The following is a 23,630-nucleotide window of genomic DNA, read 5'->3' as shown; positions in this document are numbered from 1 at the left end:
TTTTACAAAGCTCATCGCTCTGAAAAGCGAGGTGTGCTGTGATTGGCAAGTTAACCAGTGTGTAGTGATTGATCGAATACTACAAGCGTGTGACGGAAATGTAAAGCTTCTTACCATATTTGGAACATCAGGTTACACGAGGCATTTCAGGCAGGTCTGGGTGAGCATTCACTTTTAGACAGAATGCATCTTTTGTTCCCAAACTTTCATTTTTGAAATTTTACGTATCTAATACATGCATGGGCAACTTATAACACGCCAGAGACACAGAAAAACATTTGTTCGCGCCAAATACCCCCTTTAATACAACTATTAAATTTTATGGTTAAAATAAAAACATGTTTACTGAATGTTTGTATGTGTGTAGTTGGAAAAGAAACCGTACATATGCCTGTGGTGTGTGCAAAAATTGCCTTGAACAAACAATATGTGATTTAATATGATTAATATTCATATTTATAATATAAAAGGGCACAAGAGAGATTTATCTATAATATTATATATAATTATATTAAATAATTAAGTATTCATTTACATAAACTTATAGTTTTGAAATCTCATGTCTTACTTGTTGAATGATATTTGGTCATAAGACACAAGAACCAATAGGAAATCGATGCTGTCGAGGTGTCTTCATATTTGTGTTTATTAAAGTTTTAAAAATAAAAATAGTTTAAAAAAACAAAATAAAAACACTAGTCATTTGTCTGAGAAAACTATGAGAGACTTCTCATTTTCAACTATTTCCTTATGCCTGTTCATTCTATTGTATCATACAACAGTGCAGGTGTAACACAAGGTAAAGTGATAAAATACAAGGTTAGTGAAGGTGAGGTTTAGATGAGGGTAATTCATTTTAGCGCCAAAGCATTTAAGCATTCAATAGTAGTAATTCAATACTGACATTAGTCCACTTACTCATGTCTGTTTTATTCCCTTGAAAACGGCTTTGATCATGAAAGGACCTTCCCTCATATACCTCTTTGATGAAACTTGGTGAAAAAAGCTCTGTGAAATCTAATCTGAGCTTGAACTTCGTTATTGGGTTACACATTTTGGTCTGTGGGCTTTTGTCACAAGTTTGCCCTTGTCATACATGCACTTTGATTTCGTAATCTGGTTGACCTGAAACCTTTTCTGGTAAGTGAAAAGTGGCAAGAAAGCTTTTCAATATAAAAAGTATCTGTTTTTACACCTGTTGGATGTTCTTTGTAGATGTAGGGGTTACAGCTTGGTTTTAACTGTGAGCCCTTTGGGGTCATACTAGAGATGGGCATTTTTGAATAATTTCAAAATTTAAACGTTTATTTAAATATTAAATCGCTTTCCTGCTCATTCTGCTTCACAACTACTTCCTGGTGGAACATTCATCCTGACTCGGTCCAGTCAACCACATCTCACAACATTAAGAAAACTACTTAAAGCCCATCTTTTCTGTGAATACTGTACAGACAAATGAGAAAAAAAGCCACTAACTCTCTCATTTTCTCTCAACAGGTAGTAGTCTAGCTTTTGTTGAAACCAGTAATTTTATATTGGGACTTCTTGTACTATTGCTCCTTTATGAAATATGGCTTATTGCTACCCTAAACTCTTTGTAAATAGCTTTGGATAAAAGCGTCTGTTAAATTATTAAATGTAATGTAAATTTAAATTAAGTTAATAATGATTTATAATAAAAAAATAAAAATAAACTAATTTAAGTAATGTTTACAAATTCTGTGGTTCAACAATTTTGACACATTTAATATGGTGATGTGAGCCGAGTATAAAATGTGATCCGGTGTATAAACTTAAAATATTGAAACTAGCTTGTGATCTGAGTGAAGAAAGATTTAGGAACACATACAAATTATTTTTTATATTTTCTGTATATTATAAAATAATTAGATGAAGTGAAGAAGCTTTAAATATGTGACTTGTGGTGATGCAGTTTTATTCTTATGAAAAAAAAAAAATTCAAATTGAATTTTTCATATTCGAATATTTACCGCGGATCAAATATTCAAACATCTTTACACATCCCTAGGTCATACAACACATATTTGGATGCCTGAAAGTTTCTGCCAGGCCAGCAAGGCATACTTCATCTTTGTATGGGCATGTCAGTGTAAATCCTGATCCAATGCTTGATGTGGTGTCATCAAAGCATGGTAAAGCAGGTCTCTTTTTTTTCTCCTTAAGATTACTCGGAAATGACATCTGACACAACTTCTGAAAGTTTATAAGTCTGAAATCATTAAAGAGAAAAATTGTTAGGAAACAATCATGTCTAAAGTTCTGAGTTCAGTATTTTATATAATTTGGTCTTTTCTTGTTTCTTTTCCCCATAAACTACGGAGATGACATGGACATGGCAAATACTCAAATCTGCCCATTTATATACATAACTCCCTTTGTAGTAAAGTCATTCATTTTGCCCTTATCTTCACCCCTCATAAGTCATCCACCCTACAAATGCAGTGATCATGTTGAACTTGACATGAAATAGCTCACTGTTTTTGCTCCTACATAAGGAGAACCATGTGCTTTTGAACGTGCAGGCCGTATGCCTCTGAATTATACATTGACTTGGTTAGGGTGGGGAACAGGGAGAGACTTTTCGGTTGGTTCCTTGTATGTTGTTTGTGTTGAACAAGAGCTTTAGCTTCACACACCCACTGCTGTAACTCCTTTATAGCCCCAGGAGGAACCTTTGCACATCTGTACACCCAGTCTCATTACAACACACACAGTTTGTAATACAAATATAATTGTGATCTGACATGTGTGATGTAAAACTGCTCGTTGGCAGGGGCGGTGCTAAGGGGATACAAATCAATTAGGGGCCGTTTACATTTTTAGTCTTTTGCTTGTTTACCCATGGGACAATTAGGTCCTTAATTCTCTGTAATTTAGAGTGTAAAAAAACAACTTTCCCAACAGCGTCTGTGGCGTTGTTAGTAAGACGCGTGACAAATTGTAGCCTACTGATGCTACATATGAATCCAAGATCGAATCTACCTTTTGCCGAACTACATTCACATCACATATTAGATCATACAGGCATTTATTTTGAAATTCATTTTAAATTAAGAAATTATTTGAAAATGGCTAACAGTAGTTTAATGGTAAAGTGTCTGGTGAGGTTGGGGTAGTAGAGAGTTCTTTATTGTACCAATTAGTTGTCATCTATTTAATAGTTTTAATACATATAATCATTTACACTCTTATTATTATTGTATAATGTACAGCATTACTTTGTTTATCTTTCTGTGTCGAATTGGAATGAAGTTAACTTTAAATGGATACTGAATGAGACGGTCAATATCAATCTTATTGAGATGGCCAAATAATTGAAGAAAGGCGGGATTTGATATGGACAGAAGCTGAGGTTAAGGTCTGCTGTGAAAGAGCAAGTCTAAAAAAGTAGATAAATGTTTAATCTTTGATAACGGGTTTATCATAGAAATGTAAGGGCCGTTCACATGTCGCGTGTAAAAACATGTGCAAAACGCTGGCTCGGATTAGCCCCAGATATCCACTCACCCAAGAACTGCCCCTGCTCGTTGGATCTTTTAGAGGCTGCAAATGCATGTAAGTGTTGGCCGATATTCTCTATAGTAAAATCGTATCGAGAGGCGGGGAAATTTAAGCACTTATCTATGACATGCTAGATTTGAGGACAAAATACTGAAAAAGAAACGTGGCCCTTGTTTGTCCATAATTAGCATTATATCAGAGTGTGAGTTCTGTGCAGCTGGCAACATTATTTCCCTCTGCAACCTTTTAAGCGAGAGACAGTATTGCAGCAATTCAGTGTCATTAATCTGAATGCATCGTTGATGTCCGTGTGCGCTGTTATTACTTGAGTGCCAAACGGGAACAAATCGTACGCTGGTATTAATCGCATAGCAGTTCCTGCAAGGAAAAACCCAAGCCACTGACATTACAATATCTCTCACTCAAACCCCGCATATTATAAACTCTATCTGGCTTGAGGAAAAGCCAGAGCCGCACGCATTACAAGATCTCTTATGCAGTGAAATATCAGACCCGGCACATTACAAACTCTCTCTGCCGTGAAAAAAACGAGAGTCGCGTGCATTACAAGTTCTCTCACGTGCGGAAAACTCATCACAAACTCTTGTCTTGCGAGAGGAATTGCAATATCTTGTGCAAGAAGAAACGCGCGAGGCACATTTGTAATATTAATTTGCAACATTAATTGACAAATAACCAACTATCTTCTAAGAAATCAGCTATCGTCAAAATGTCTTACTATTGACACAAAGCATTGTCAATCGGAACAACCCTAGTGCATGTGTAATCATACGACACATGTGCAGGTGATGAGTAAACAAAACAAACAGTGAAAGTTTCAGTTTATACAAGGGTTTGTTTTATAGATGGTTGATATCTTATGTTTGTTTAAAAGGGATTAAAGGGCCATCATTTATTCACCCACATAACGTTCCAAAGCCGTTTGGTTTTGTTTCTAGATACAAAAAGAGATTAGCAGAGTACCTGAGCTGCTCAGTTTCACCACTGCAGGTGAATAGAGACCGGTGCTGTCAAACCCAGAAAGAATAATGGTTTAGTTGTTCTCAAACTGAGAGCCCCGAGATGGATTCAGGGGGGCGACAGATTTTGTGGCCTTTTTTGAAATATTGAAGAAACGTATCATAGATTTTATGCAATCAAACATCAGAGAAACAAGACCTACATCACAGAAAGATAATTTATGTTCCAGCATTGTTTAACTGTAAATGTTTTTGGTTTAATTAAACTTCAAAGTTAAAGATTATTAGTCTTTATTTGGGGGGAAGCCCAAAACACAAAGGGGCCTTACAACAAAAAAGTTTGAGAACCAATGGTTTATATAACCAATTATATTCCAAATCATCTGAATCCAGACATCTTTTTGTAAGAAACAGACTGTAAATTTATGACGTTTTCAAAAACCATGCATAGTAGTCATGTATAAAATAAGCAGCTTGAGCGTTTTTGTGGACTTGCAATAAATTAAGTCATACAGGTATGAAACACATAAAGGTGTGCAAATAATGACAGACAGGGTTTTTTTGGGTGACCTGTTTCTTTTCGATAGTAATTGCTGGAGAGGGTAAAGCCGATTTGCTGCTGGATTTAGAGGACAAAAGGCATTTAGTTTTTTTTCATTGAAACCGGCCATGCATGGATGTGAATCCCATGTAAAAGTAATGCTGGACCCACACTGTGGGCATAGCGTGAAGATGATGGTGTGCTGCTTAAAACACAGAAAAAAGGGATTTGTCTTTTTTCCCTTTCTAAATAAACTGTGCAAGTCTTCCAGTGAAAGACTTTATCCCTAATCCATGCAGGTTAAGTCTTGTCCATTGAAAACAAATCTGTTCTGATATCTCCCTGTCGTGTGATAGCAGTAAACAACGTATCACGGCTTAAATGGAAAACCGGCAGACATGGCATTGGTCTGTTAACCCTGCAAGATACTCACCTGAACGCTCAATTGTGAATCGCCTTTTTTTGTTGATAAATCACCCTGAACATCAGCCATCTGAAGCTGTTGCTTCACACCTATGTTAGTTTTCTTGGAATGAAATTTTGTGGATTGGCAGTTTTGTCTGAGGGATAGTAAATGTTAGGCTATAAATGCATTGCTGGTTTTGTCTTTAGATTGTATATTTTTCTCTGGACATACATATACATGTATAAAATATGTACTGTACAGTATAATCTATGTTCCTTTGCTTTGGCAATGTATAGACAATTTAATTATATATATATATTTATATATATTTCTAAAAGAGACATATCGAGGTTTAAAACGACAAAATAAGATTTGGGGAAAACTTTGTGACTGAAGTACGTTATAACTTGATCTTGTCTGTTCAACTGTTCAACAATTTTTTATGTCTTTTGTGCAGGACACGTTACACATAGGTTGGCTCTTTAAAACAATGTCTGCTATTGTCTGTCTATACAGAACAATGTTATTGTTTTAGGATGGCTCCTTTAATGATCTTTGTCTTCCTCTTTCTAACCTACAAACCCTGTTCCAGCCTTTTGCGTCAGACTGATTTGTTACAGTCCCAAAACCAATGGCTTTGTATTTTGCAACCACAGAAAGAGTTCATTAGAGGTATTATGGAATTGTGCTTTCCGAAGGGGAAACGTAAGGTAGGATGCAGGTCAGTGTGCGCAAATTGTGTATCAGTGGTTTGGCAAAACAATAGGAAACCGCTATCAACCCGAATGAACTGCTGAAATGTCTGAACCCAAGAGGTTGTATGATTTAAAAGATTTTGCAAGTGTGCTTTGTTCGAAATCTAGCGTTGATTCAATTGTACTTTAGGACAATTCAAGTGTTATGGGTTTGACATTTTTTGTAAAAACCTGAAACGGTCAAAGAATATTTTTCACCAATATTTTTAACTATCTGTTAATCTTTTTCCATACCCTGTTGATAGAGTCCAGACGTCAGAAAAACATCAGTCAAGTTTTCTGTTTTTAAATGCAAAATTAACATACATCATGGATGTGACAAAAAAGGGAAATACTTTGTAGGATTTCTGTAGGTTAAAATGCACAAACTGGAAGCGATAAAAAAAAGTTAATGTGCACATTTATGAGGAGAATGGACCGTTGTGGATGTGACAATTCTGAAAGCTTAACTTACCTGAAAAATTGTTATGCTAAGGTAGACATTTGCATGGAATTGCTGTTTATATACAGTAGTTGACAATGAGGGCAAACTGGCAAGTTATAGAGGATCTGAATTACACATGCAGCAGGAAATGGTTTGCTATTTCTCTCCCCATCAGGCATTATAGTCAAAGACATCTTATTCTCTGCAGGGACGGGAATCGCCAAGCTTATTTCCTCGGGGAACTCATTTAAATTAAAGTAGCTGAATAAAAGCGCAGACTACAAAACGTACCTGAAGCTTTAGTAAAGAAGAACATAGCTTCCTACGATTAGTTTGAAATGGTTGACCTTGATTGACCTCTGTTGTAGATGTTTTCTGTGGAATGTTGGTTGTATTAGTGTATTTTATATCATATAAACAATTTTTTGGATACAGATTCCTTGCTACTCAATCTTGACATTTGGCTTGGAAAGTTTAATAGCCCAATTACAAGATCAGTTCACATTGCATTTGCTGGTTCTTCAGGGTCACCCTGTTGCTCCGGTGCGGTTTGGCCTTTCTTTCTGGCACTGGTGGTGTAAGCTCTCACCAGCATACACTGAGGGATTAAAACCGTTGTCAAAGTGCCATGCTGTCCACACTCTGATCCTGGAATGTGAGCAGTTGTCCCAAATCCTTTGGTCTTACAAGGGGTCGATGTGGCGAGGAGCAGGCCAGACATCACTCTGATTTTCTTTGCATTTTCATACCGGGCTAAGTTTAGAGGTTCAGAGAGAGGAAGTAGCAGGGATGTCTTGCACGCCTGCTGCGTTCAGTCTCCAGCAGGGTATTATTAGGTCCTGGCACAAGTGCTCGTGCCAATGCAAAATGGCGTGCTTTTAGTTCTTGGTTGCCAAGCGATTCTCAACTAAGAAAAGCTGCAGATCTTTGAAATGTCTCTCTCACAGGAATCATGCCCGGTTAAGATATGCAAGCTTATAGTGTTAGAAAATAACTGTTGCAGGTGTCTGTTTTAATCTGATTTGATGTCTAATTAAAAGAGTGATTAAAGCCATAGATGTATAAACACAGATGCCACATTAGCAATAATTGCTCATTATAGTGATATATCTGTGTTTTTGCAGTGTTTGAAAAGTTAAGATTCACAAAAATGTATCTAAACTGACTTAAAAAGCGACCATAAATGTATGATGGCAAATACATTAAATAGAGAATTCAAGTAAAAAACTAAACTTATGTATGCTATCAATGTGCCGAGGACTTGAACATACTGATCTATATGTTGCCATGGATTAACAACGTAACACACTAATGTTTTATAAATTGGTTAGAAAAGATGTATTAATGTGAAAATTCACCCCAAAATGAAAATTCTGTCGTCATTTACTCTCATTTCAAACCTGCATGCAATCTTCCACTGAACACAAAATAATGTATTTTGCAGAATGTTGGTAGCCGAACAGCACTAGCACTCATTTACTTCTATTGTATGGACACAAAACCAATGCAAGTGAATGGGTGCCGTCGCTGTTCGGTGTATTTTTCAAAATGTCTTCTGCGGAAGAACGTTTTTTGGAGCTTTCCCATGTGAACCCCTATAAAAAAAGGTAACATGATGCCATTTTAATATAAATGATTTGTTTGTGACGAAGAAATATCATATACATCTGGGATGATGTTGGCCAGTTCATTTGGCACTTTACTAGACTAACCTATTTGTTTGTTAGATGTACTGTATAATGACTGAACAAGGTATACTACATAAACCATAAACTCAGAATGATGACCTTTTAGAGATGGTGGCGCCATCGATGAACCAGTAAAATGTGGCGTCTCTTTATTGATGTTTATGAACTAAGCTTTCAATGATATCACATCCTCAGTTACAACAGAGACAGCCATTACGGTAAGAGAGAATTGACCCTCCTTGCAGCTGTGTTCCTTTGTGGGAAAGTCAGATGCTAGCAAAGATCGCAAGAAATACATGTTTGTGTGAATCAGAGCTCACTCTGTCCACACGATTATGCAGCTATGCTAAGGGAGTTTCTAATGTGCACGAGTGACCTGTTTCATCGCTCTTTCTCTTGATTGTTTTTGACCCATATGCATTCCCCCATGCCTCCACATTCAGACCTGGGGGTGACAAGTATGTTGTGTATAAACATTGTGACGTGTGATAGCTGGATGACATAGAGAGACAAGATGTTATGAAGATTTTCCGTTAAAAGTGTGATGCTTAACAAATTATCATTGTGTCATTAGTCATTGTGACAGGCATGTAATCAGTGATAGTGGACAGGCCAAGTCTCATCGAAACGCATCCTGTTCAGACATTAATGAATGCTCTCAAGACACACCATTAAAATAATAACTGCATCTGGCCTGTGGTCTCAGTCGGAAGGATGAGATCAGCTATCTATCTATCCATATATAGTTAAGAGACCAATCCAAATAATTGTGGCCATTCCAGTCCAATGTCTGTTAAATTTCAACAAAACCAACCCTCAGGATTCATCCAACAGCAATGTGAAAGACTGACAGCAGTCTGTCAGCAAATAATCTTTCAACTCTTTCTAAATACATGTACTAATATTACTGTATTGCTTAAACGGGTGCGGCAACGATCTGTCATGCATTCTGACTTCTTTACAATGTTAAACGTGCCGTCTTCTCATGCTTAACTCTTTCACCGCCATTGACTAATTATCTCGTCATTTAATAAAAACGGTTCCCCGCCAAAGACGAGTTATTACGGCAATCAGTGTTTGTACTGTTGTACAGCAGGTGGCGCTATTACACAGCTTTGGGGAAAAAATCCCAGAACCTAGAACGTTTATTTCTTATCGGTTTTTAATGATTGTTCTGAGTGTAATCTGGGCAGAATCTTTGACAAAAACGTTAATTATCTCAGCTGTTTTATCAGCTGATGCATTTTTTAAGAAACTTACCCACATCTAAGGAGTGATAAAGAAAGAACAAATGAAGATAGAAGAACATGGTTTCTTTTTTTTAAAAGCAGAGACTCTGTTCTTTCATTGGACATATTGTTTGTCCATATATTATTTACAGTGAATGTACTGTGAGCCATTTAAGTTGGTGAAAATGTAAAAAAAACGCTGGCGTAGGCTGGCAATTTTTTTTTAAAAAGGCTGGCGTCAAAAAACGAGTTTGCCTTATTACGTCATATTTCTGTGCTCAAGACACTCCTCCAGCAATCGTACAGGTTTCGAGTTTTTAACACATAAAAAACTGTTTTGTAATAGTTTTTCTTAGTCCCTTATTGGACAATTCTCCTGGAAAAGCACGCGTCACGCCCATGCGGCAGCTTGGAGAGCATGAGAAGGAGCATGCCCAGATGTCACCCTCACTTGTGTGCAGGAGAGAGAGAGCATACGTTCCCGAAGTGTAGGTGTTTGTTTGTTCACTGCATTTGGGTGATGAATGTTATATAAACGGTGGAGATAACACTGGATTTGGAGATAATTTGAAACTGATATATGGCGCTATCTCCGCGCTAAAACATGCCGGATATGAACCGCATGCGGTGAGGAAATCTGCGAGACCTGCAGGGTTTCAGGGTACCCCGGGTGGTTCATGGTCTCCGTCAGTTCATTTCTGTTTGATGGGAGAAACTGAAATACTGGACTTTCACTGGAGAAATAACTAAAAGGATGGATGGCTGCAGGTGGGTGTGAAAAACGGGAGTGTTGAAAGATATGCACGAAACTGCAGTCAGAGAGTGAGGACATCCTACCTAGCGAGGTACTGCCACTAGAGAGAAGCAAGGGATGAAAGTGATGAAAGGCAGAGCGAATGCATGGTCAGACTTGGGCCGTATTGTTTCGCATTTTTTTTCCCGCAACGCATTAATAAATACGCATCTGACTCAGCGTGTGAGGTAAATGTGCATTACGAATTTTAAGAATAGCGAAAACGAAAGTTTCAGATTGTATGAGCAAAGACCTTCAATCATGCGAACAAGTCATCTTTCGTTATAATTTCAGTTCCGAGGCAGATTTGCGTCACTCAGTAATGCCCGCCGGCGTTCCATTTGCGACACTTCATGCGGTAGACCAATCACAGCAGACTAGACTATTTGACCAATCAGATCAGAGTGGGCTGAGAAGTCAAGAAGTTAGGTAACTGCCTATTATTAGAAAAGAAATGTGTTTTTACTCAGTGTATGTAAGTAAACTACAGGTAAACTCCTTTCTCTTATTTTGACATGTTTTTTCAGTTTCCACACAGACACAGGTTTTATAATTTTTCAGAAATACTTAAAATAGTCTTTTAAATAGACACTTAATTTTGTCCGTGGCTATATATATATATATTCTTTCTTTTATGCACCTGTTGCGTCTTGAGGTATTCTCTTCACAAGACAGTTTATAAAAGCTGTCTAATAAAGCTATAGTCTCTAAATATTTAACAGTTTACTAAAATAGACAAAATGTGAAAGGTGCAGCAGCGAGTCAGGAGAGCGTGAAGATCAAACTGATGCACACATCCTCTCGTCCTCGGCTGGTGCTTGGAGCCGTGAAACACCAAGTGAATTATTCTGTTAAAAAAAAAAGAAGAGTCACACCCACAGCTGAGGATTCCCCTCTGCAGCGTGTATGAATAATCGGGAAGAGGTGGTTGAAAATCTGCTGTTGGTTCAGCTGTGGGTATTTATCGGCATTTTGATTCACCACAAGACCAGACCTCCAGACTATTTAGACTTCAGTGCTAGTTTATCGTTGTTCATTTTACTGTTGTTGTGAGCACATGTACAGTAATTAGCCTGGAGGGGTTATGTAAATGTTTTTAATAACAGCGTACATAAACGCGTGAGCACATTGTTATTCCCGGGGCAATTGTTCTTTTGTAACTGTTACCGCCTGTTAGTTTAGCGCAGAATGAGTGAATGGCTTATTCAGTATATTCAGCTACATTCAGCTACATGAGCTTCATTGTCTGCCCCCTACCTCTGCTCTCAGGCAAGGGATGCAATGATATGGATCACAGCTTCTCTATGGGGGAATTCTAGAGTATTCAGCCTCATATACAAACACTATTAGTCTCTGTCTTTGAATTGGGCCAGTTGAAAAAGCAATTGTGCTCCAAGTTATTTATTTTTTGTTAATATTTCCTGATGTCCCGACTGTATATTTAAAGGTTGTACTGATTCCTTTTATACAAACTTTGGCTGATGTATAGCTGTGTCCGACCTTTGTGAGACTGACGAGGCGTGTGCGCAGAATAAACACTGCGGTTGTGTAAGTTAATCATACTGGCATACCTGTTCTGTCAACGCTCCAATTAATAATACTTCTCCGCTTACCAGAGACTACATAAACAAAGTCACATCTGGTTTTAAGGAAACGGCGAGACTCTTTGCTTGGATTTCCAGGGATGTGCGTCCTCTGTCTAAAAAGACAAATTGTTGATGACAGACTTCCTCTTGTATAATGTTGAAATACGTGGATTAAAGCTGCAGACGTGTGTTGAAGATCAAAACTGTCTGTGTACACTTGAGATTTAGACTAGAACGGTTCAGACATGGTGGGATGTCACTTTGGCTAGGTGCAACCAAGCAGCAGTAAGGTGCTCTTCCATTACCCTATGCAGCAGTTCAATATGTTGCCATGGTAACCTGGCTCCTCAATTAGAGAAATGTACTCAACCCCCACCGAGAGCAGGGTTTTGGCGTCTTCGCATTGCAATTTGAGTTTATAAAGGGGGACAATTATATTCCTGTAAGGAAAAAAGAGAGGCATTTGTTAACCATCTATTTGTTTGGGATATTTAATGTGTATAATTTTTGTCTTGTCCGTAGTTGTTCTAAATTTTGTGAATGTTAAACAGAGCTTTGATGGAGCTGTCCAAATATGTGGGTTTTTTGGGTCTGGATGACAGGAGGACAAGCAAAGTGCATCTGCCCTCTAGGGCAAGAGAATGCTGGCTGCATGTAGAGCAGAACATAACCGTTGCGTTGCCAAGGTAACATGCAACAGTACACCACCACGGAAAGAAAGAGAACGAGGGATGGGGGGATTGCAGGACAGGTAGGAGTGAAATAGGAGATCGGTGGTCACCCTCTGCATTCAAGTGCTCGGTGTGTGTAATCATCCATACACCGAGGATTTGAGGGAAACCCCGCCGCAAGGACACAAAAGAACGGCTCCTCAAGGTGAAGATCACAGTACAGTGTAGTTTGTCATATTGGGGCCTGTTCTTTTACAAGGAACTAAATATGTCACTTGGGAGTAAGAGCTTAGCTGAGTTTACGATGATCTTGTCTTTCAAGTGTGTTTTGAGTTCCTTTATGTAGTACATGGTGTTTGTATTTTGACTCAACAACTGTCATATTTGTATTTAACACGGATGAATATTTTACGACAACATGAAATGCAGTTTAAAGCTCATTTGACCATTATCTGATGTAATTTCTGAGCGAAACAGGATATTCAATGAGAAAACGCATAGGGTGAGGCTGATTTCATCCATTGGGAATTGATTGGACTAAGAAAGTGGGCGTGACATACCAGAATTTATCAGAGGAGAGGGGCTGAAATATTGGATTCATAACGTCATCCAGAGAGTTGTCAAAAACCATTAGAAAGACAATCCTTTTCTAAAAAGTGGATTAGAATGCACAGAGGAATCATGGACATGAACACTAGGAATGAATATAAAGAAAATATCCTGGGTTACACTTAAACTGTCGTGTGTTACAGTGTATTTATATATTTAATTACTGAAAAATAATAATTAACTACATCTACTTACTATAGGTTAAGGATTACTTACATGTGATTATACAAAATGTATAGTAAACACCATAGGGCAGTGGTTCTCAAACTTTTTCATGGTATGGCCCCCTTTGTGTAGAGCGTATCGCCATGCAAGCCCCCAAAATAAAGACTTATAATCCTAAATTTAGAATTTTAATAAAACCAAAACCTGTTCAGTTATGCAATGGGTTAGGGTTAGGTGTTTTTGGTTGGTGGTCTTATTTTCAGAAGTTTGATTACATTTCTAAATTTCATAAAATGCCACAAAATCTGTGGCCCCTGGATCCATTTTTGGGCCCCCCTGCCATAATGTGACCAAATTTTTGTTCTTAAAATTTTTATTTGCATATAGTTTGTTGAGAATCTGATGGCCTTTGTAACTGAAGACTGGCGTGCACACATAGATGGCCCGTCCCTTCTTTATGGTAGAGCAATTAAGACAAATTGATCTCATTGTACGTAGAGAAAACTTGATTATTTGCCATTTAACAATTTCCACAATTTACCGATATGGCTTTTCTGTAGCGCTCTGGACTTGTTTTTTGATATAACAACATCACCTTCAAGGAGAGTTGGAGTTTTGCCATTTCCTTTTTAGAGATCATTACAAAAACTGTCAATCTAGTCACGAAGCTTGAATTTATCCTAATAATAGTGTATATGTCATATAACTCGATGACAGCAGATCCTCTGTGTTTATATAAAGTTGGTTATTTAGTTTTGGATCAACGGTTATTCCTGCTGTGTGATGGCTTAGGTCCTGGGAACATAACCCCAGTGTTGAGCAATGGTGCTACCTGCTGTGACAGGCAAAACTGCTTAATCTGTAATCGTTTTGACTAAAGAACAGCTAGTCTTTAAGACATGTATGTTAAAGTTATCTTATGATTGAAAAATTGTGAGTGAATAAATGACTTTCTTTCATTGCTTTTAAATGCCGTCTTTCAGCGGTTTTGATGAGAAAAGACAGTAGGCATTTATCTTGATTCCAGTAATGTGTTGAAGTCATTGGATCTTTTGGGGTCAGAGTTGTTCAGTGTGATTCGATAAACAAGTAATGCATTTAAGATTCTGTTTAGATTTTTGTATATGATATCTGTAAGAAGCAGTGAATTGTGTGTGTTTATAAAGCCATGCTGTTCATTTTTTCTACTATAAGTTATGTTTAATAACACGCCTGGAAAAACTATAGCTGTATTTCCCATGCTTCCTCTAAATAGTTGCAATTCAATGATAGTCTTGTTTATTTGTTTAAGTTTCATTGTGGCGCATTACCAGCAGCTCTCTGGGGTAATGACTGGTAGTAAAACCGTTACAGTGCTCCTTATTCTAAGTAAATTATAACCTCTGACTAATTGGTTTGTATTTTATTTTAATACCTGATTTTAGAATCACTTTAGATCTTAAGATGATTTTAGGAGACATCAACAATGTGAAAGTCACAAAAGGTGCCGGTTCAGAATGTCGTATATAAACTTTTTTTGGTCACAGAAAGTTTTTGATATAGTGTGTTGGAATGCATCTGAATATTTTATAAAACTTAAAACCGAATTTCTGAGTGCTTGCATAGTTTTTGTGACATTTTTAATTGATCGTATATTGGGTGTTTGGTCGTCCACAGCACATTTTTCTCATTCTTGCCTCATGCAGTACAACATTGCGTCTTTGACCTCTTGAGCTTTGGTCCCTTTCAAGCGGGTCAATCGGTGCTTGAATCAAGGTTGGTGCTCAACCCACACACGCAAGGTTGCATGGGATTCCTGCATGACGAATATGCAAAGATCTGATATATCAACTTAACCCACATCCTCTATGCAAGATTAAAGAGCGCATCACACGCAAAGTGAGATTGTCAGCCGATCTGATTTGTCCTGGCAGTGTTGAATGGACACAAAAGGGGCCATGCTTTGACCTTTGACCGTGTAATTAATGAAATGCTTTTGGGAGGGTAGTCACACAGTCGCTGCTAAATATAATCCATCAGCACCTCATGCCTGAAAACAATGGGCTTGCTTTGTGCGAGTGCATTTTTGTAATTACATCACAATTAACCAACATTTACGGCCCACTTGAGCTGTTTGAAGGTTGTGTAGGAATCGTTAACGCACATTCGAGTTTGAGTGACGTTTCATTCGAGCAGAGAAAGCCGTTCGATGGTTTGGATTTAAATTTGGCCCACAGAATCCCACTTCATGGTTGCCAGAAGACAGAAAAAAGTCACAGGTCTTAGGTTGCGTTATTTAGAAAGGCTAGGATCGCATGCCAGTAGGCCTTCGTGAATCGAAGCATAACTGCCGGCTTGCTTTTTCTTTGCCATGGCAGACAGCCAAGATTAAAAATAAATAACAAACATCGTCTCACGGTCACTACCCTTAATGTCACCACCATCATAATTAAAAAGCTGAGATAATATATAGTGAAGCGAGTCTTCTTCAATTTAACGGATGTGCCTGGTGTATTTATTTTCAGGTCAGTCTGGTTTCTAGTTTCATGTCTTAAATTGATCTAAATATGATATATATGGGATGACTGTATGACTGTGTTTCAGTTCTTGCCAAACTTTCTTTTTAACACTTAGGGAATTTTCTTGCCATGTTCACGTTGGACTTGCAGGAAGTGGACTTTAAGTAAAACTGCTTTTTGACAAATTTTCATAAAGCACCATTTAATAGTAATAGCGGTGAAACACTCAGCCCAATGCTTCACAGTAATATCTCAAAGATTTTTGGCAGGACAGATCTTCACAGCTAGAGGTCACCTTTTTCGCCATGCTGTTTGTATTCCACAAGCATCTATCTTGCCTGAGGCGTTTTGTACATGGCGCAAAACAGAAGAGTATTCTGCATTCCAGTCGACCTACGATACATAGCACGATGGGAATGTCATTCATGGGCTCTCAAAGACACGAAAGATTGATTTGGCTGTCATCTCCATCATACATATTAAGTCCGAAATAAAACAGACAATGTTCCATTATTTTTCTAGTCTGTTTGGGCGTGCATTGAACAATGATGTTTTATGTGGCGGTTTGAGGTCGTGAAACGCACATCAGCGTGTTTTTGTGGCCGACCCATCTGCAATAACCTCAAAAACAAATCCAAATGGAATTTACTTAAAAGAAACAATTCTGAAATAATTGTTTTTGTACTCCGAAAATAGAAACGTGTCAATAATTGCTCTAAAGCAAACAAAGAACAGAAGTCATGCTAAATTTGGCAGACAGCAAAGGGATCTGTAAGCAAACTAACCGACACAGCATTTGTTTTCCAGCGTCCTGTAAACTGATAGGACAGTACAAAGAATGCACAACATATCGTATTCCATAAAGGACACTAAATGTCGTCAATATTGTCCTCTATCTCTGCGAGTTTGAGCAATAACATCTGCTGCTTAGCCATTCGAGTGCAGCGCAGCAAAAGGCCACGGTTTCTTCTTCAGCCCCTCCATCAATTGGCCAACAGCTGCCACTATTGAGAAAAATCGTTTCTATGAAATCAAGTGCCAGTAAAGACAGCGGAGGCCATTCATCAGACACAGGGCTGCTCTATTTGTTGGGGAGATTTGCTTGCTATGAATCAATGGCTTTTTTGATAAGTGTGGCATTAGCGCAAATAAATCAGGATCACTCGGTTCGGTCTGCTCCAGAACAAAACGGACTGTGTCTTTATCGGCTACGTGGTGTCGCTCAGATTTAGACAGCAGCTTGTTTTATGAGTGTTTTCCTGAAAATTATGAGTCACTAACCGCAAAGCATTGTAGAATGAGGGGAACACCAAACATTGGGAAGATAGTCCGGTCGTGCTGGGAGATCTATGTGAAGTTTAGAGATGAACATAATGGAATAATTATACAGGCTATTGTTCCTTAGTGAGTCTTGGTCTTTTTGGCGGGTCGTCTTTAAAATAAGTATCACTTTGTCTTTAGGGTTGTTCTGCTTTGTTTGAAGATCAGTGGTAGGCTAAAAGGACGACTCTGAGAAATCGGAGCGTCAGTACTCGGCTCCAGTCTGCAGGTAATAGTCGGGGTCTGCTGTGAGCTCTGTAAAGCCAGACGCAGCCAGGACCCTCCAGCTGGGAGAGAAATTTGATTTTCTTTCCAATTTTTCTTTTTGCTGCCTGACAAAAGGTGCTATGTCAGACTGTTCCCCTAGCCCCTGTCTCTTGGTATGTGAGGATATGACGCAAATACAGTCGGTGTTGTTAATGTCTGTCTGCTAGTGTAGAAGTGTACTATTATGTCTGTCTATGTAGTACTTGCCTAGCAACACCTTAGCAACCAGTTAATATGTTATTAATGCAAGTATACAAGGCTTATGTAACCTTCATACTTAAAATCAATCTTTACAAAATACCAAAATCCTTAAAATGTCATGATTTTCCAGCTTTTTCAGGCAGCAATTTGTCAAGCCAGCAATGTTATTATTAAAAGAAATTGTATAAACTTCTGTTTATTTCGTTCTTTATTTGCTTATTTACTTATTTTCAATTTATTTATTTTCAAATTATTATTGGTATTATTTATTTATTTTCAAACATGTACATTTTTTGTACACATATGCAATCTTGTGTATTGCACAACTGTGCTGTTCACTCACAGATTCCTTTTGTAAAAGAGATAAAAAAGAGTTCATGTCTCAGAAAACTGTTGGTTTTTGGTTTACAGGCATGAGTGGTGTGGTAGTGGGTGGGAATGGAAAGACGCTGTGCTGGGAAGGCACCCTGTCTGTCTCTCAGGATCATCACATCAGCCAACCGCTGTGGCCAGAGTTATCCCCACATCAGCTCCTCACTGGCCTTTAGCTGCCCTCATAAAGCATAAAGACTGTAAAATTGGCATTTTCTGATTCCATTTAGAGAAAAAATCTATAGAAATAAGTTAATGTTGCTTGCTTGCAACTCGCGAGCAAATACTGTTAAGATGCTGTGAGTGGGTTTTAGCCTGTTGCTATGTAGTTGCTATGGGTGGTTGCTAGGGCACTGCTCAGTGACTGAAAAGGCATTTTTGGTGGGTTTCTATTCTGTGTCCGTCTTTTAATGTATGCAACGCTAAGAATGCCGTTAAATCACTTGCGTGTGAAAACTGTTTTCAGTTTTCGTAAAGCAAGGGGAATTGAAGTGTCTGTCTTGTTACGTTGTTACATGTATAATAAAAAGATGCAGATGTTTTAATACACACAACCCATTATTCTCCTTAACACTTTACAATTACAATAACGTTGTATTTGTTAACATTTGTAAATGCATTTACTAAGGTGTACTACCAATGAACGTTATAGTTCAGCATCTATTAATCTTAGATAATGTTAGTTAATGTCAATACAATTATTCATGTTAGTTCATTGTGCAGTAACTTATGTTAACTTTTATAAAATGTATAAAAAAATTATTTTGTAAATGCTAAAATTAACTGGATGTAAGATTAATAAATGCTAAAGTATTTATCATTGTTAGTTAATGTTAACTAATGTATATTGTAATGTTTACAAATACAACCATATTGTAAAGTGTTTTTCTTGTTCATGCTGATTATGTTGGATAAAAAAGACACAGTGCCTTAAAGATTATTCTTCTTATATCAATTAATCTCCCCTAAACGATAAAAAACGTCTGTAAAATCTGTCTGTCAAAAAGTAAAATCAGTCTAGACGGAGGATAATTTCGTTCATAATAACCCTTGCCTTGTTTTATCCTCTGCAGGTTCTGTGCTAACAGACTTACGTTATCAGACAGAAGGTGTGAAGGGGAGCGCCTCCTCTACCCAGCACTGCCTCCTCACAGGAGTGGAAAGCAATGATGTAATGTGCCTGGCTGCCTCAGAATCAGCAGCCCCCCTCTGCTGCTTTTCATCCCCCTTTCTCTCTCTCCTTTCTCTCTGCCTCTCTCTCCCTCACCCTCCCATCCTCTGCTGCTGCCGGTGGCTGGCGTTCGTATGCGCTGTGTTAGCTGCAGCCCTGGGCATCTCTGGGGATCCCTGCAGAGCTACTATTCCTCTTCTGCCCGTGATGGCTGGGACTCGCCCGTGCATGGAAAAGATCATCTCTCCCATCAGCCAAGGTAATTTATTTCAGACCAGACAAATGCCATGTGTTGCAGATATTCTTTTTTAAAGGAGAGAAAGAGAACCGGGCAGGACAGAGGTTTGGGTGTAGTGCACAGCTGAATGAGAGGGTCTTCTTGCTGGATCCCTGTTGTCACTAGAGTACCGGGTACCATGGCGATAGATTGAATTTGGTTTCCCGTGGCTGCCGCTGTCAGTTCTGCTCGCACGCTCGCTTACTCGTGCACACACACACGCATGCACTGTGCCTCTAGTAAGGTGTTGGTGACCATGGTTAGGGAGGATGGAATCCTGTGCTGTCTCATAGCTGGGTCAGCACATCACCTGGACTGCAGCTTTTTCAAAAAGGACTTTGAATGCATCTTCATCGTGGCTCAAATGTAAGAAAGTCTTTTTTATTCTGTAGGTTTAAATAAACAGATCCAGGCAAGAAGGTTGAGTCTCTTTCTTCTCTTTTAAAGACCTGATGTCTTATCATTTATGTTTAGTGTGTGCAGTATGTTTTAATAACGGCATGAATGGAAAATAATTGTAGATGAATTTTCCTGCATGTTTATGCATGAGGAGGGGTTGGGTGTGTACACGGACAATGCTTCACATTAAGGACAGGGTAAGCCCCTGATTCAGGGTATGCAGTTATTTTCTTGAAATGAATCTACATAAACGAAACTCAAGATTTTCATGCTGATTTTTCAGCCGGTAGTCCTGTTCCTACAGAACATAAGCATTGATTGTACATTTATGTTATTGGACTCCAGCTGCGTATAATAATAAGTCATTTTAAAGATGCGCGTTTGACATGTTTTAGTGGTAGACTGCTGTGAAATCCTGTACTTTGTCTGTTGAATTTTTTTTATTTCATATGTCTGGATTGCTCCAAGTGCATGTGAGGTCATGACTAATTTATCCTAAGGATTTTTCCCTGTTATAATAAGAGACGGAAAATACCGGCAGCCTGCATGTCACTTGCATAAATAATTTATTTCAGTATCGGTAATTACTGAACAGTGTGCATATAAATATTGTGCACTTTGCTTGTTATCCCCGGTTTTATAGTCTCAAGTTAGTTTTTTAAGTGTGACAAATTGCAGATTGCAGACAGATTACCAGTATACAGGTTTTAAATATCCTCAGGGGTTCCTGCAAGAAACAGCAGGCTAATCTCAGTGTCAGAATCAAAGTGTAAAGATTTTCTTTTGTGACGAGGATCTGTAAAATCTGCAGACCTGTGAAAAACGGCCTGCTGTGATTGGTGGAACGAGACCATGTGGGCTTGTCGGGGGTCAATTTATGATTTCCCAGCGGGGAGAAGGTTATGTTTACTCAGGATGTGGTTGGCTCCTGCAGCCGGCGTGCTTTATCTGCGAGGCTGGAATACGCGGACGTTGCTTCACAGTCATATGTTCCACTCGTCAATAGATTGATCTAATGTGAGCAAGTGAGTCCTCTCTTTTTTAAATAAAGATGAAGCTTAAGTTTTGTCATTATGACCTTCATCCGCTCTATCCAGAAAGCGAGACGTGAAATGACTGTGGACCAAATGTTCCCTGAATGATTAGCTTCTGTGTATCATGCCGTGCCCAAAACACTGTTTTCTCGGTGAGTGCTTTTATCGATTTCCCCCCCCTGCCAGATAGTGAGCCAGGATTAAAAAAGAAAAGCCTTTTCCTCCTTTTTCGACACACTGTCATTTTCCTTGAGGAAAGTATCTAAATGTCACATAGATGTGTTGTTGCATATGAAGGATTTTAACAGACACTTTGAGTGTAAGACAACATCCCTCAGTATTCCTCAGCAAAGATGTAAATGCCAGGATCTGCTTGTTGTAACTCTGGGACACTTGAATTGATAAGCTTCTAAAGTTTTTAATACTGAATGCTCTTAAACTGCGCTATGGTGGGATTCTCAGTTCCCCAACACAAAGCAAGGCCTGTGTGTCTCTGATGGAGTTTTGTTGTGTCTGGCTGAAGCTACTGCTCGCAAGACTCCTTTACCATCATAAGCTGCCGGTGACATTGTCAAGTTGCAATTCACAGTTTTAAGGCAGTTCAAGTGTAGTAACCATGTATTTTAGATAACTTGTGTTTACTATGGGCTACGAAATCAAAGAGTAGTGACTGTCGTTCATTCATAAGGTTAAAGATAGACATACTCTTTCTCAAACATCAGCATTGCATTAAGCATTGCTCATCTTTTTCTGCATCTGTTTAGGGATGTTGAGCAGATGTAAGTATGGCACTCTGTTGCTTTACTCTGTGTTACTTATTGATATTTTGAAATTGTTCAAAGGTTGCTAAAATGCATACAGTCTGTCACTTAGGGGCTTAGAGTTTTCAGTAACACTTTACTTAAAGCTTTTGGAGTAGTTTCCCGGACGGGGTTAAGGGAAGTCCTAGACTAAAAAAAATGTTTGAGCTATCTTAACTGAAAACTGCTTGCACTGACAGATCTTAAAATATATCAGTGCCATTGTTTTGTCTTAAGATGCACACCATTAATGTTTGTTTTTAAGGTATGTTTGTAAAAACTACCTAAATATCATAATTTAACTAAGGCATAGTCCTGGCTTAAGCTAATACCAGTCCGGAAAACTGCCCCTTTATGTATATAGTGCATTATTAAGGGTTATTAAAGGGTATTATGCATAATGGTTCGTTAAATACATTACATTAAATGTTGTTTTAAAGAATTATAACCAAATTAAAAATGTAAAGTGCAACAATGAATTGATAAGTGTTATACCCCCGGTTGCACAGACAAGGCTTAAAACTAGTCCCAGACTAAAATAAATTTTGTGCTGTCTTGTTTTGTTTAAAAATGCACATCACTAATGTTTTTTCTACGGCATTTTAATAAAAGCGACTTAAACAGCCTAAATTAACTAAGGCATAGTCCTGGTTTAGGCTAAGCCTTGTCTATGAAACCAGGCCATAGTGTATTAACTGTGCTTATAATTATTCATGAGACATTACAATGCATTATAAATTGCATTAAAAGGCTACATTAATACAATAAAACTACGTTTATAATACATTATACATGTGCTTTAAGTAAAGCGTTTTCCTTTAAATGAGGGTTCTGTGAATATCTAATTTCATTCCTAACCAGTATGGTGTTTTATAATGGAACAAAAGGAAGACTTGACAGTTAATACATATAGTTACCACAGACTGGCAAGCTCTGAAAAGACCCCAAAAAGACCTAAAAGGAAAGAAATAAAACAAGAAAGTATACAAATATCAACCTGCTGTCGTGCCGCATCCAGTTAGGACAAAATTACAAATCTAAAAGTACATTATATACAAAAGTATATTGTTTTCTAATGCGTTTCTAATCTGTTGTGTCGCGTCCGCCGGTCGCGTCAAGTGTAGACACAGTGTTAGAATAAAAATCATTTTGCAGCTCTCAGATGAAATAGTCACAATACACTAGACCAAATGATTTTGGATTAAATTGACATCGACCCTCCCTACTGCGCGATCCCAGTATAATCTCCATCTGATTATAACGTGTCCAAGTTTTGAAGGATATTGCAAAAATTTGTAGATGAAAAATGTTATGTTAGATGACAGCTCAACACGAAAGGAAAGACTCCCAAGTCTCCACTAACTTAATTTTATCTGCAGCTCTGTCATTGCATAAGTGTGTGCGTGTCTCCTCAGGGGCCACATTAAGAACTACTATTGACTTCTCAAGATTCTTTATATCGTAGTCGTGGTTCATTGCTCGCACAGGTTTATTACTCTCAGCTCTGCTGAAACATAACAGATGCCTCTTTTACCGGCTCAGCAGAGCTACGACAAAAATGCCCGTCTGCGCTTTTTCGAGACGTCCTGGTTATTGGAGCTCATTATGCTGTAGTGGACTGTCTACTTTTGCCTCATGCGTGAATCAGTGTGCCAACGCCAAAGAGAAAAGCTGTAGCAAGTCTCTTTATTTGCATTTGTCAGTGTTAATTAGTGTCTTATTTGATGCTCCCCTGTGGCCTGGCTTAAATACAAGACTTCTGTTCACTCTTGGCTTCGCTGAATGGATTTAATGACAAGCCCCCTCCCTCGGCCTGGGCCCTAACTGCTGGGGTGGGCACCAGTACACACGGCAGGGAGAGGCAGGTCAAGTTGAAAAATCTTTGTGACCAGATATATAAATTGTAGTTTTTAAATGTTTGC

General features: G+C 38.3%; 1 long non-coding RNA gene across 1 annotated transcript in view; it reads left to right on the top strand.

Moving 5' to 3' along the window:
- LOC130435193 (uncharacterized) overlaps window positions 1-19,247 on the top strand; it is a 33,555-nt gene extending 14,308 nt beyond the window's left edge. Inside the window, exon 3 of the long non-coding RNA XR_008908788.1 lies at window positions 19,101-19,247. This is a non-coding gene — a long non-coding RNA (uncharacterized LOC130435193). The remainder of the gene's footprint in view (window positions 1-19,100) is intronic.
- The last annotated feature ends 4,383 nt before the right edge of the window (window positions 19,248-23,630 follow it).

Source organism: Triplophysa dalaica, chromosome 14 (assembly GCF_015846415.1).
Source record: "Triplophysa dalaica isolate WHDGS20190420 chromosome 14, ASM1584641v1, whole genome shotgun sequence".
NCBI lineage: Eukaryota > Metazoa > Chordata > Actinopteri > Cypriniformes > Nemacheilidae > Triplophysa > Triplophysa dalaica.
This window is presented reverse-complemented; position numbering and strand designations above follow the sequence as displayed.